Here is a 12,479-nt window from a genome sequence, read left to right on the forward strand (position 1 = left end):
TCTCTCTCAAAAAGTATTAAAGGAATTATTTTTAGACCACCAGCTATGGCTACTTTCTGTTGTTCTTGTTGGAATTATGTATCTGTTCTGTATGTCTTTTGCAATGTTCTAAACTTCCAGTCATTATAGGGTTAAAACTGTGCCTGTTTCCCTATTGTCTGCATGACCTAGGAAGAAGATACTGACTGCTATCAGTGAAGATCTAGAAGCGGGAAAACTGATTTGTTTTGTCAGTTAGTCAGGTGACTTCCTTTGTTCAGGCAGAGAGGTCAAAGAGAAGGGAGAAGTATCCTCCATTAAGCATGTGTTCTTCAATGTGTTAGGATGTAGTTCCTAGTGTTTGCTGTTTTTACCTCCCAGTACCCTTTCCCTGTACTAATAAATATGGTTTTTTGCTTTCTTGTTAAATGCCTCTCAATGATTATTTAATCCAGCGATCTATCGAACTGTTTCAGATATAGCAATTGATTTTTCAAACAGAATTCCCTACAAAATTGGTAGCAGAGGGCATGGTTTTTGCATTCAAACTGGTAGCTTATAGCATGGACTGTTTTTGGCTTTTGAACTCTAACTGATATATATATATTGAGATTTGGATCATATTGAGAGTGTTTGGAAAGCAATGGGCAGTCAAGCCTCATTTTAAAACGATGCATCTTTTTTCCTTTGAAGCCTCCTGAGTGCATTCTGAGTTAAATGAGCCTGGAACTAGGACTGTCAGCTAAAAAAAAAGAAAAAATCAGTAATATCCGGATTTGGAAATATTCGGTTATAAATTTTTCGGTATTCTGGATATTACCAAATAGTGGTATTTGGATATATCCTAATATGCAGGTATATTTGGATATATTCGGTATTCGGCTCTCGTTACACCCTATGGGGCAGTGAAGTCAATGGCAAAATAGGGTATATTGGAAGCCACCTGGAGGGGAGGGGGTTTGAGAGAGCGCCCCCAAATGTTAACTAAGTTAACAAGAATAATTTCTCATTCTGGTTCTCGCTCCTAACACAAAGACTTGAAATCTATGGAGCTCAATGAATTTTGTCTGAAAATCCCCCTGATAATGAGCAAGAAAAATCACATTTTAAATGGTTTTGCAAAGTCTATTGCACCATATGAAATTCCTGAATTGCATACCCTTAAAACTGCTAAAGGAATGATTGAATGCCTTAAATGCAAATAGAATGAAACTCCCATCAGCACTATTCATGATGTAAAGGGCAAAATATTTGGTTTTCAAGTGCGAGAAGGGGAGAATGTGACTAAATGTCTGAAGGAACTTATTTGCATGCAATCCAAACTACAGGAGCTTGGTGAGGCTATTGCAGAAAGAGACTTAGTCTCTACTATATTGAAAGCTCTACCAAATAGTTATAAGCCTCTTAAGATGATCTTGAGACTGCAAACAAATTTGAGTCTGGAAGGTCTGTTAAATGCTATCAAAGAGGAAGCAGCCTTCAGATCTGAGGACAAGGACACTGAATTATCTGATTCTATGTCTGCATTCAGCTTGAAACCACAGCATAGAAATAAGGCAAGGAAGGAAATAATCTGCCAAAGATGTGAGGAAAAGGGCCATATTGCGAGATATTGTGATGCTGCTTCTAAACAAAGGAATAGCCATTTTGAAGCACATGGTTCAAATGAGGGAACACGGGTGCCATCTCGTAGCCGTAGAAATAATAGCAGCCCAAAATTTTTAAAGCAAAGTAGCCCAGGAGGGCAGAGAATGCACCATGCATATTAATAATGTGAATTCTATTGGTGATAGAGGAAGCTTTTTGATTGATAGTGGTGCATAGATGCATATTTGCCGATACAAAAGCATGTTTTCAGAGTTGTATGAGAGTCAGAGACCTGAAATGATAGGTGCCAACCAGAAACCCTTGAAAGTTCATGGTGTGGGTGAGATCAAAATGAAATTGCTTACCACTGATGGAGATTTAATGCCAGTAAGACTGAAAAATGTGGCTTATGCACCTGAATCAATTGAGAATTTACTTTCAAGTCAAGTGCTTATAAGAAAAGTTTATGCTGTATATCTTGATAAAGGAGATGATGGTGAAATTATTAAGAAGAATTCTGGAATTAGTTTTAAACTGGATGAAAGAAATGGAGCTCATTATATTATGGATTTAAGTGAAAGGTCAGATGCTGTTGATGTTGTGGAAAAGACTGTTTGCCAGACTGAAGGCAGAAAGTGCGATCATAGGAGATGTGTTTATGCTTGGCATGTGAAGTTAGCACACAGAAGTATGCAGAGTGTTGAGAAGTGCCTAAAGGATTATGGACTTGAAGTTGTGCATTGTGATAAATCCATGGAAATATGTGATGTTTGTCTGAGAGCAAAGGGAACCACACCTTGCTTCAGTGGAAAAAGCAGTGTGCATAATGAAAAGTTTTTGGAGACAGTTTTCAGTGGCGTTGTCAGGCCAATAACAGCTTTGATTGCGAAAAATAAATATTTTTCCGTTTTCACAAAGGCAAAGACAAAATATAGCACTGTCTATATGCTCAAATCAAAAGATGAGACTCTTGATAAATGTAAAGAATATGTTGCCATGGTTAAAAACACATTTGGGCATGCACCTCAAAGCTTGCTGACAGATGGAGGTGGTGAATATTGCAATACTGAGTTTAAGAAATTTCTGAAAGCAGAAGTGATTGACTACAAAGTGACTTTCCCATACACTCCACAGCAGAATGGGAGTGCAGAAAGGCTTAATCGTGTGTTACAGGAAATGACCAGAACAATGCTCATGCATTCTGGATTATCTAAAGGCTTGTGGGCTGAAGCTGTAAATACAGCAGTGTATATTCACAGTAGAATACCTTCAAAAGTAACAGGTATTACTCCATTCCAGGCTTGGTTTGGCAAGAAGCCAGGACTTAAGCACATTAAAACGTCTGGAGCAAAAGCCTATGCATAGGTTCCTAGATAAAATAGAGGGAAGCTTGATGCAAGGACTGAGATTGGGTTCATAGTAGGATATCCCTCAGTGGGAAAAGGCTACAGAGTCTATGATTTAAAGCTGAATAAACTAAACATTGTAATGTTGTATTTGTGGATGACAGTAATTTGCCTAAAGCAGGTATGTCCAACAGGTAGATAGCGATCTACCAGTAGATCACGGAGGGGTCAGAGGTAGATCTGTATCAGTAGATCGCAGAGAGGTCAGAGGCCCCACTTGGTCTCATGGTTTGCTGGACAGGTGTTTGGGGTTTTTTTGATGATTGTTTGGTGTGGTGGTATTTGATTATTTGTGCCAGTATGATGAATTCTTATTTTTACTTTTAGAACTGCATGTGTGGTTTTGGCATCATCCAGAGGTCTTCAGTCCCTGTTGATCTTTAATACTTTGAGACAGTGACAGTTTTGGACCAGATTCAGCCAATGTTAACTTAGCCCCCCAGCCACCCCAGTATAATAAAGATGAGTGTTCCAAAGAGCAAAACCTACCACTTTCACGATGAATGGGAAATGGACTACTTCTTCATCATGGTGAAAGACAAGTGTTGTTGTCTACTTTGTAATGCTGCTGTACCTTTGCCCAAAAAGGGTAATCTGGAGTGTCATTATAAGGCTCTGCATAGCAATAAGTTTGATGCTGATTTTCCACCCAAAAGTGAAATTCATAAACTGAAGCTCAAAGAACTTAAATCTAAATGGGCTGCACAGCAACACTTGATGGCGAAGCCAAGGTCACATTCGGTCAATGCAAGCATAGCATCCTTCATGGTCAGCAACCTGATCGCTAAGAAATGCAAACCTTTCAATAAAGGAGAATTTGTAAAATATTGTTTTCTTGAAGCAGCAGACAATCTTTTTGAAGGATTTAAGAATAAGAAAGAGATCATAGCTGCTGTTCAAGATGTACAATAGTCAAGAAACACTTTGGAGAAAGAAAACAATGGTCAACTTGCCTTTCTTGACGTCCTCATCACCAGGAAAGATGACAGAAAACTCGGCCACACTGTATTCAGGAAACCCACACACACCGACCACTATCTAAATAAGAATTCCAATCATCATCCCCGCCAAAAACGTGCAGTTGTAAAAACCCTCATCCACCGAGCATCACATATTTGTGATCCAAGCCAATTCCAGCAACAGCTACACCACCTCAACCAGTCACTGCAGGCCAATGGATACTCCCAACAAGAAATTAGAAGAGCCCTCCATCCCAGGAGACCATCCACACCAAATCCCGAGCCACACACAAATGTAGGTACAGCCTTCCTGCCCTACATAAAAACTGTCACCGACCGCATTGGCAAGATTCTCAAACACCACAATGTGGACACAGTCTTCAAGCCCACACAACAGATCCGCCACATGCTGCGCTCTGCCAAAGATATGAGAGATCCACTTTCAACCCCTAGAGTCTGCAAAATACCTTGCTCCTGTGGTGCAGTCTATGTTGGCACTACCCAACGCAGTATCAACACCCGCCTCACCGAACACAAGAGACACTGTCGCTTGTTTCAGCCAGAAAAATCAGCTGTCGCTGAACATGCACTTCAAGAAGGAGACCACGTCATCCACTTTGAAAGAACTGAAGTCCTTTCTACGGTCTCACATTATCACACCCGCCTGAACAGAGAAGCTATTGAGATTTACAAACACCAGCACAACTTTAACAGAAAGGAAGAAGGCATTTCCATCCACCATTCTTGGTATCCAGCTCTGCAAAACACCCTACAGACTACAAATTGCAGAAGGTCACAGAACAACCAGCACATTCCAGAGAACAATCAGCACAATCAACTACCATCTTCCTTATCTTCACACCCCTTCCAACCCTCCCAGCAATCAACACAGAACAATGCTTACATTCCACAGCCAGTTTCCTTATCACCACCCTTCCAGGTGTTGAAAAGCTGAACAAAGCGTTCGAAGTCAAGAGACTTGGAGATATTAAACACTATCTAGGAATACAGATTGAGAGACTCGAGGATGGAACCTTTCAAATGTGTCGAAGATGAAAGATTATGGACTTTATAGAATCTCTTAGCGTGAGAGACTGTAAAGAATCTAAGATACCTCTTGAACCTGCATACCTGAGAGCTCAGGGTGGTCAACCACTCAAAGACATTGGAGAATACAGAGAAGCTATAGGAAAACTCCTGTACCTGAGTAAAACTACCAGATCTGATATTACAGCTGTTGTTGGAATATTGAGCAGAAAAGTAAGTTTGCCTAATCACCACAATTGGAATGCAGTAAAGAAACTTGCCAGATACTTAAAAGGGACTTTGGACTTAAGACTGATCATTGAGCCTTCTGAGAATCCCAGACTAGTTGGATACATGGATGCCAACTATGCAGAAGAATCGTGCAATCACAGATCAACCAGTGGATACTTGTTCTTCTACGGAAATGGACTTGTAGAATGGACTAGCAGAAAACAAACTATAGTGGCACAATCTACAGCAGAAGCTGAATGTGTGTCAGCAGCCAGTGCCTGCAGTGAACTTGAATGGATTTTCCATCTGGTCCTTCTGTTAGGTGCTTTATGCTGTTTGGTTGGTTTCTCATGTAAAATAACAGTGAGAGGCAAACTTCCAAAATGGAGGGATAGGTGGGGAGGACGTATGGGGGCCAGCAACCCTAGAGCTTCTGGAGCACAGCTCCAAAGTGTTCTGGCCCTAACTGAGGTGTGGTTACAAAGGGAAGAAATCCTTTTGGATTAGTATATATTTTAAGCCATTGGGAAGCGGATGTCAACAGAATTCTCACCTCAATTCTCATGTGACCTATTTCTAGATGGAGAAGAGAGTTAGGGACAGCTGGAGGGACCTGTAAAATGGCATGAAGGAATTTAGACTGTATCTTTTCAAATAAATTCAAGCTTGTGGCCAAAATACCAGTAAGAATGCCATACAGAAGTTGGACTATTGCTTTAGCCTGAAAGAGCTTCAATGCAGCAGATACATAAAGGCCCCCCCTTAGAAAAAAAAAGTCTTAATATTACATACATAGTTCTCTCAGGACTATCTGCTCTCAGCTTACAATGTGCAGCAGTAGATCTGGACTCCTGGAATACAACCCCAAGATAGATGAATTTATTGATCTGTTCAATTTTATTTCCCTTCATTGACTATACTCTTTTTGGGGGGGGGGGCACCTACCAAATACAATAACTTTGGTCTTATAACAATTGATTCTAAGATGTTTTTTGTGGCAAAGCCACAAAACTATTTGTGTCCCTACAGATCCCCCGCAGCATCCTTGATAAAAGAAGCACATCGTCTGCATATAGTAAAATAAATATGTGACATGAGCCAATAATATAATAATAATAATAATAATAAATTTTATTTGTACCCCGCCCTCCCCCGCCGAAGCAGGCTCAGGGCGGCTAACAACACAGTGACCAATGGTACATTAATAAATAAAACATTAATAAACAACATAGTAACCAATGGTGCATTAATTAAAACCATTACATTAAGAACATTAAATTAAGCATTAACTTAACCTTAAAAACCAGTAGAACATTAATTAAAACAAACTAGAACATTATCATTGACGCTATTCTAGTTAGTGCTAATGGCGGATTTTCTTCGTTGTAAAATTGTACTTCAGCTGTTCATAAAAGCTAATTTAAAAAGAGTGGTCTTGCAGGCCCTGCGGAACTGATCAAGGTTTAACCCCGCCAAGTTTTAACCCCCCCCCCAACCATTTTGGTCCCAGTAATCAGCTTCCATCTGTGTTTTTGCATCTAAGAAAATAAACATGTCAGCAACACAGAAACACCGTCACAGTAACACGTGACAGAGAGCCAGCAGAGAAAATAGCAGCATGGTTTTGTTATGCTAGGTTTACCAACTTCCAGGTAGGGCCTGAATACCTCCCAGAAGTAGAACTATTTCCATAATATTAAGATCAGTTCCCCTGGATCAAATGACATCTGGGCGGGGTGTGTGTGTGGACTTTATGGCACTGTACCCCACTAGGGTCCCTGTCCTCCCCAGGTTCCATCCCCACTGAAGTCCTTTCCCTCCCCAAATCCACCCCATCCTCCTCGGGCTCCACTCCCAAATCTCAAAAGGATTTTCTAAACCAGAGTTGGCAACCCTATATCATCCTTAATGACACTGAAGAGGCCTCTTAAGGAGTTACCTGGAAAATACCTACTTCATAGCTGCCTAGCAACTGTTGGGAGTCTGGGGTGTGGTAGAGACATGGGAAGCCCTGTTAAGTGATGGCATGATGTCACTTCCACAAAAAACCAGAAGTAGAATCATACCTCCCTTGAAATCACCATACAGTTTCCAGAGATACGATGTCACACCATTGCTGACCGATTAAAAAACAACAACATTTTTTCCCTGTCAGCCAAAGGAGATACATTGCTTCAGGGGCCATCAGTCAGGAGGCTTTCTTGGCACTTAATATCATGGGATTTCCTTTCCATGGTGATCCATTAGACCTGTATTACTGCAGTTTTTGGCATGCCATTAAAAATATTTATTCTACAATAACTTTGAGGGACTTTTAATTGTATCTGATTTTGTGAATGTACATGTTTTCTTTTTTTGTGATTTATTGATTATTTTCAGATGTGTTTTTTGTTTTGATCATGATGATGATTATTATAATTATAGATTCATAGACATAGAGTTCGAAAGGTCCTCCAGGGTCATCTAGTCCAACCCCCTGCATAATGCAGGAACTTCACAAGACCCTCCGCTAAGTTCACAGGATCAGCATTGCTGTCAGATGGCCATCTAGCCTCTGTTTAAAAACCTCCAAGGAAGGAGAGTCCACCACCTCCTGGGGAAACCTGTTCCACTGAGTAACTGCTCTGTCAGGAAGTTCTTCCTAAGGTTGAGCCAGAAACTCTTCTGATTTCATTTCCACTCATTGGTTCTGGTCCTACCTTCTGGGGCTACAGAAAACATTCTACACCATCCTCTACATGATAGCCCTTCAATTACTTGAAGATGGTGATCATATTACCTCTCAGCGACCTCCTCTTCAGGCTAAACATCCCCAGCTCCCTCAACCTTTCCTCATAGGACTTGGTCTTCAGACCCCTCACCATCTTCGTCACCCTCCACTGGATTTGTTCCAGCTTGTTTATATCCTTCTTAAAATGTGGTGCCCAAAACTGAACACAATTCTCCAGGTGAGGTCTTACCAGAGCGGAGTAAAGCGATACCATCACTTCACATGATGTGGACACTATACTTCTGTTAATACAGCCCCAAATTGCATTTGCTTAGACACTAAACTTCTGTTAATATAGCCCAAAATTGCATTTGCCTTTTTAACCACTGCATCGCACTGTTGACTCATGTTCAGCGTATGGTCCACAAAGGCCCCTAGATCCTTTCCCGCACATCTTTTCGTCAAGACAAGTCTCTCCCATCCTATAACCATGCATTGGATTTTTCCTACCTAAATGCAGAACTTTACATGTATCCCTGTTAAAATTCATTTTATTGGTTTTAGCCCAATTTTCCAACCGGTCAAGATTATTCTGTTTCTGTCTTCTACTGTATTTGCAACCCCTCGCAATTTAGTCTCATCTGCAAATTCAAGAAGCATTCCCTCAATTCCTTCATCCAAATCATTTATGTTGAACAAAACAAGGCCCCCAGGACAGATCCTTGGGGCACTCCATTTGTCACTCCTCCCCAAGAGGATGAGGAACCATTCACAAGCACTCTTTGGGTGCGATTTGTCAACCAGTTACAGATCCACCTAACAGTAACAGAATCCAAACCACATTTTACCAACTTGTCAACAAGGATAGTATGTAGAACTTATCAAAAGCCTTACTGAAATCAAGATAAACAATGTCTGCAGCATTCCCCTGATTCAGCAAGGTAGTCACTTTCTTAAAAAAAGAGATCAGGTTAGTCTGACATGACTTGTTCTTGAGAAAACCATGCTGGCTCATAGTAATCACAGCCATTCTTTCTAAATGTTCCGGGACTGACTGTTTGATTATTTGTTCTAAAACTTTTCCAGGTATAGACGCCAAGCTGATGGGTAGTTACCCAGATCCTCCTTTTCCCCCTTCTTGAAGATGGGGATAACATTCACCTGCCTTCAATCTTCCAGTACCTCTCCTGTTCTCCAAGAACTCTTGAAAATAATAGCCAGAGGCTCAGCAATTACATTCGCAAGCTCTTTTAGTACTGTTGGATGCAGTTCATCTGGCCCTGAGAACTTAGTTTCGGTTAAAGAAACTAGGTGTTTATGTACTATCCCTATGCTGAACCTAGGTTGGAACTCCATACCCTCATTATGTTCTGTTTTTGCCATGTTGAGCACTGTTTCCCTCAGAAGAGAAGACTGTGGAAAAGTAGGAATTGAGCAGTTCCGCCATCCCTTCATTACCTGTTACAATTTCACTTTCCTGCCTACCCCGTCCTTGCTCTTTTTCTTACTCTGAACATAAGAAAATAATCCTTTTTTGTTGTTTTTGTCCTCCAACCCAGCTGAGTCACTTACATTTCTTTACAAAAAATTTAATACAATCATTTCACTTTACAGATACATGCATGCATGCATGTATGTGAGAAGGAGAGATCACATGGCATGCATAGAGACTGATGAGGATCAAGCTCTCTCTTAAACACAGAAAATAAGGAATTTTTCTATCTAAGGTTGCCAGCCTTCAGGTGGGACCTGGGAATCTCCTGGAATTACAGCTTATTTCCAGAGATCAGCTGTCCTGGAGAAAATGGATATTTTGGAGGGTGGGCTTTATGGCATTGTACCTCACTAGCATCCCTGTCATCCCCAGGATCCATTCCCAAATCAGCAGAAGTTTCCCAACCTGGATCTGGCAACCGTACCCTTTCCCATCCTCTGCCAGGGGCCAGAGAAAACCTGGAAACCCTATTTGTATCACTAGTCTTTCAGGTTTTGTGTCTGATTGAGCAATATTATCTGCACTGCTCCTTCCTCTTTAGAGCCTTGAGAGACCTCAAGGAGCACATGTGCATATGTTGGGACCCTTTCAAACTGCAGTGCTGGCTGGATCTGCTAGCATTGTTTGCAGCATTTATCTGAAAGAACTGAGATCTAATCCCAGTGAGCATCTGGTGTTCCAACAGAGGACTGACTCTTAGTTTTCTTAGAAGAGTTCAGGGGACTCTTTGCAAAGGAACATGAAATTACATACATTGCTTCTCTGAGCTGCTGTAACTATAAACTATAAATATAAACTATATAACAATAATAATAATAATAAGCTTTTATTTATATCCCACCCTATATAGGGAGAGCCAGTTTGGTGTAGTGGTTAAGTGTGCGGACTTTTATCTGGGAGAACCGGGTTTGATTCCCCACTCCTCCACTTGCACCAGCTGGCATGGCCTTGGGTCAGCCATAGCTCTGGCAGAGGTTGTCCTTGAAAGGGCAGCTGCTGTGAGAGCCCTCTCCAGCCCCACCCACCTCACAGGGTGTCTGTTGTGGGGGAGGAAGGTAAAGGAGATTGTGAGCCGCTCTGAGACTCTTCGGAGTGGAGGGCGGGATATAAATCCAATATCTTCTTCTTCTCCCCGCCGAGGCAGGCTCAGGGCGGCTCACAAGACATGGAGTGTACCATGATTATAATAAATACAATTATACAATAAGATACAATTAAAACACATTAGATAAATAAATTAATTAAAACCACTACAAATTAAAAGGTGCTACAGTACAGTATATATATATGTCCAGATGGTTAGATGTCGCTTTCAGGATTCCATCTTATAGGCCAGTTGAAAAAGGGCAGTTTTACAAGCCCTGCGGAACTGATTAAAGTCTCACACCTCCTCTGGCAGTTGATTCCACCAGTGGGGAGCCATTATTGAGCTCTGAGCATGTTATAACTATAAAAACTGTGCAATTAAGTATTTTGTTCTTATACTTCCTGTAGCAAAGGCCCATTTTAATCTCTCTCCAACAGGTCAAAATCTACATTTCAAATTCTGTGTTTACATGCATAACTTGACTGGGAAAAGTGAGATCATTTAGTGCAGTCCATCTCTCAGTAAACATGAATTAATAATAGTAACTTTATCTTCTCAAGCAAACTGATCTGGTTCCATTTGTGTGAAATGGTGTGAAACATAATTCCATGAAAACCATAAAAAAACTCAGATAAAGCTTCTCCTCGGGTGTCTGGGTCTTACACAGAGTTGCTGCAGTGATTGACATGCTGTACATTTGATCTGAAAGACTTTATGGTGTAACAAATCTTGAATCATGGCAGGATCCTCCGAAACAAAAATGAATTTAAAGGCTGAATAGGATTATATGTTTTGTCTGCCTGCTAGGCTCGCATTCCCCCCTCCAACTTGATTAGTTCTTGCGATGTGGAGTTTGAAAAGCTATTAGTGGAATACCGTGAGACTGCAGCACTCAGCGTGGCTTGTTCGTTTTCAGAAGATCAAAGTCTTTCCATATTGATGCTTATGAATTGGTAGATTTTTTTTTTCAAAGCTGTAATTACCATATTAGTGTTGAGGCTCTGGGTGGCTTTCCTTCCTTTCATCTAGCTGCTTAGATTGCTCAGCAGCGTTTGTTCCTTTATTCTTAAATTACTCTGAGAAAAATTAAGTTCTTTTTAAAAGTTTGCACGCCACATATTCAATTCTGTTTGTTGTTGTAAAAAAAAAGATGCGTTATCACCATTTAACATCTATCTTTCTATTTGCTAAAGGCAGAGGAAAGTCGGCAGCAACTATTGTTGTCTGGCTCCTCCTTTTGCTTCCAACACCTACACGAATGAATGAAACTGAGTAGCTCAAGGAATAGCTTAATTTCCAGCTTCGTGTGATTGTTAGTGAAGCCATGGAACAGAATGTTCAGGGGTTAAACCTTCTGCACCTGAAAGCAATAGCCACCATCCAAAGACACATCTGCAGTTCAGACTCTACGCTTTACTTTCTTCTAGGATTGCTAGGTCTTGCCTTTACCCCAGTGCTGGGATTTGGGGGGAGGGGTGTTCCTAGAGGAGGTGGGGATATTGTGCAACAACCGTGACATGATGACATCTCACAGAAATGACTTCATCGTGTCATGGACGTCATTCAGTGACACTCTTCTTTGTGGGCAAAGCTCTATGATAAGATTGCCCCCAAACCGGAGAGTTTTGCCCAAAAAGCAGAGTGTTTCTGATGTGATGACATCTCTTCCATGTGACATCATCACATTGGGGATATTGCTGCATGGTGTCACTGCTTAGGAGGGGGTTTCCCCTACTGGCCAGCTGGTTGGAGGTAGGCAGAAGCCTCCAAAAGTGGAGGATCCCCCACCCTGGCCTGAGGAACGGGAACCCTACTTTCCCCCCCCCCCCCCCCAGTGTTTTCCATTTCAAATTGTACCACTCAGTCTGCTTAACTTCCCTTTAATGGAGCTGAGCAGTCTCCGTTCTTCTTTTCACTTCATGGTTTCAAAGCATGTCCCTTTTGTGTCTCTAAATTATTTTCTTCAAAGTCCTGAATCCTGGCAGGCAGTGTACCAAAC

At 41.2% G+C, this 12,479-nt stretch overlaps 1 protein-coding gene across 1 annotated transcript in view; it reads left to right on the plus strand.

The window, feature by feature from the left end:
• SEMA3A (semaphorin 3A) overlaps positions 1 to 12,479 on the plus strand; it is a 302,131-nt gene that overhangs the window by 234,455 nt on the left and 55,197 nt on the right. The gene's annotated exons all lie outside the window — the stretch shown is intronic.

The sequence above is a fragment of the Heteronotia binoei genome, chromosome 17, assembly GCF_032191835.1.
Source record: "Heteronotia binoei isolate CCM8104 ecotype False Entrance Well chromosome 17, APGP_CSIRO_Hbin_v1, whole genome shotgun sequence".
Taxonomy (NCBI): domain Eukaryota; kingdom Metazoa; phylum Chordata; class Lepidosauria; order Squamata; family Gekkonidae; genus Heteronotia; species Heteronotia binoei.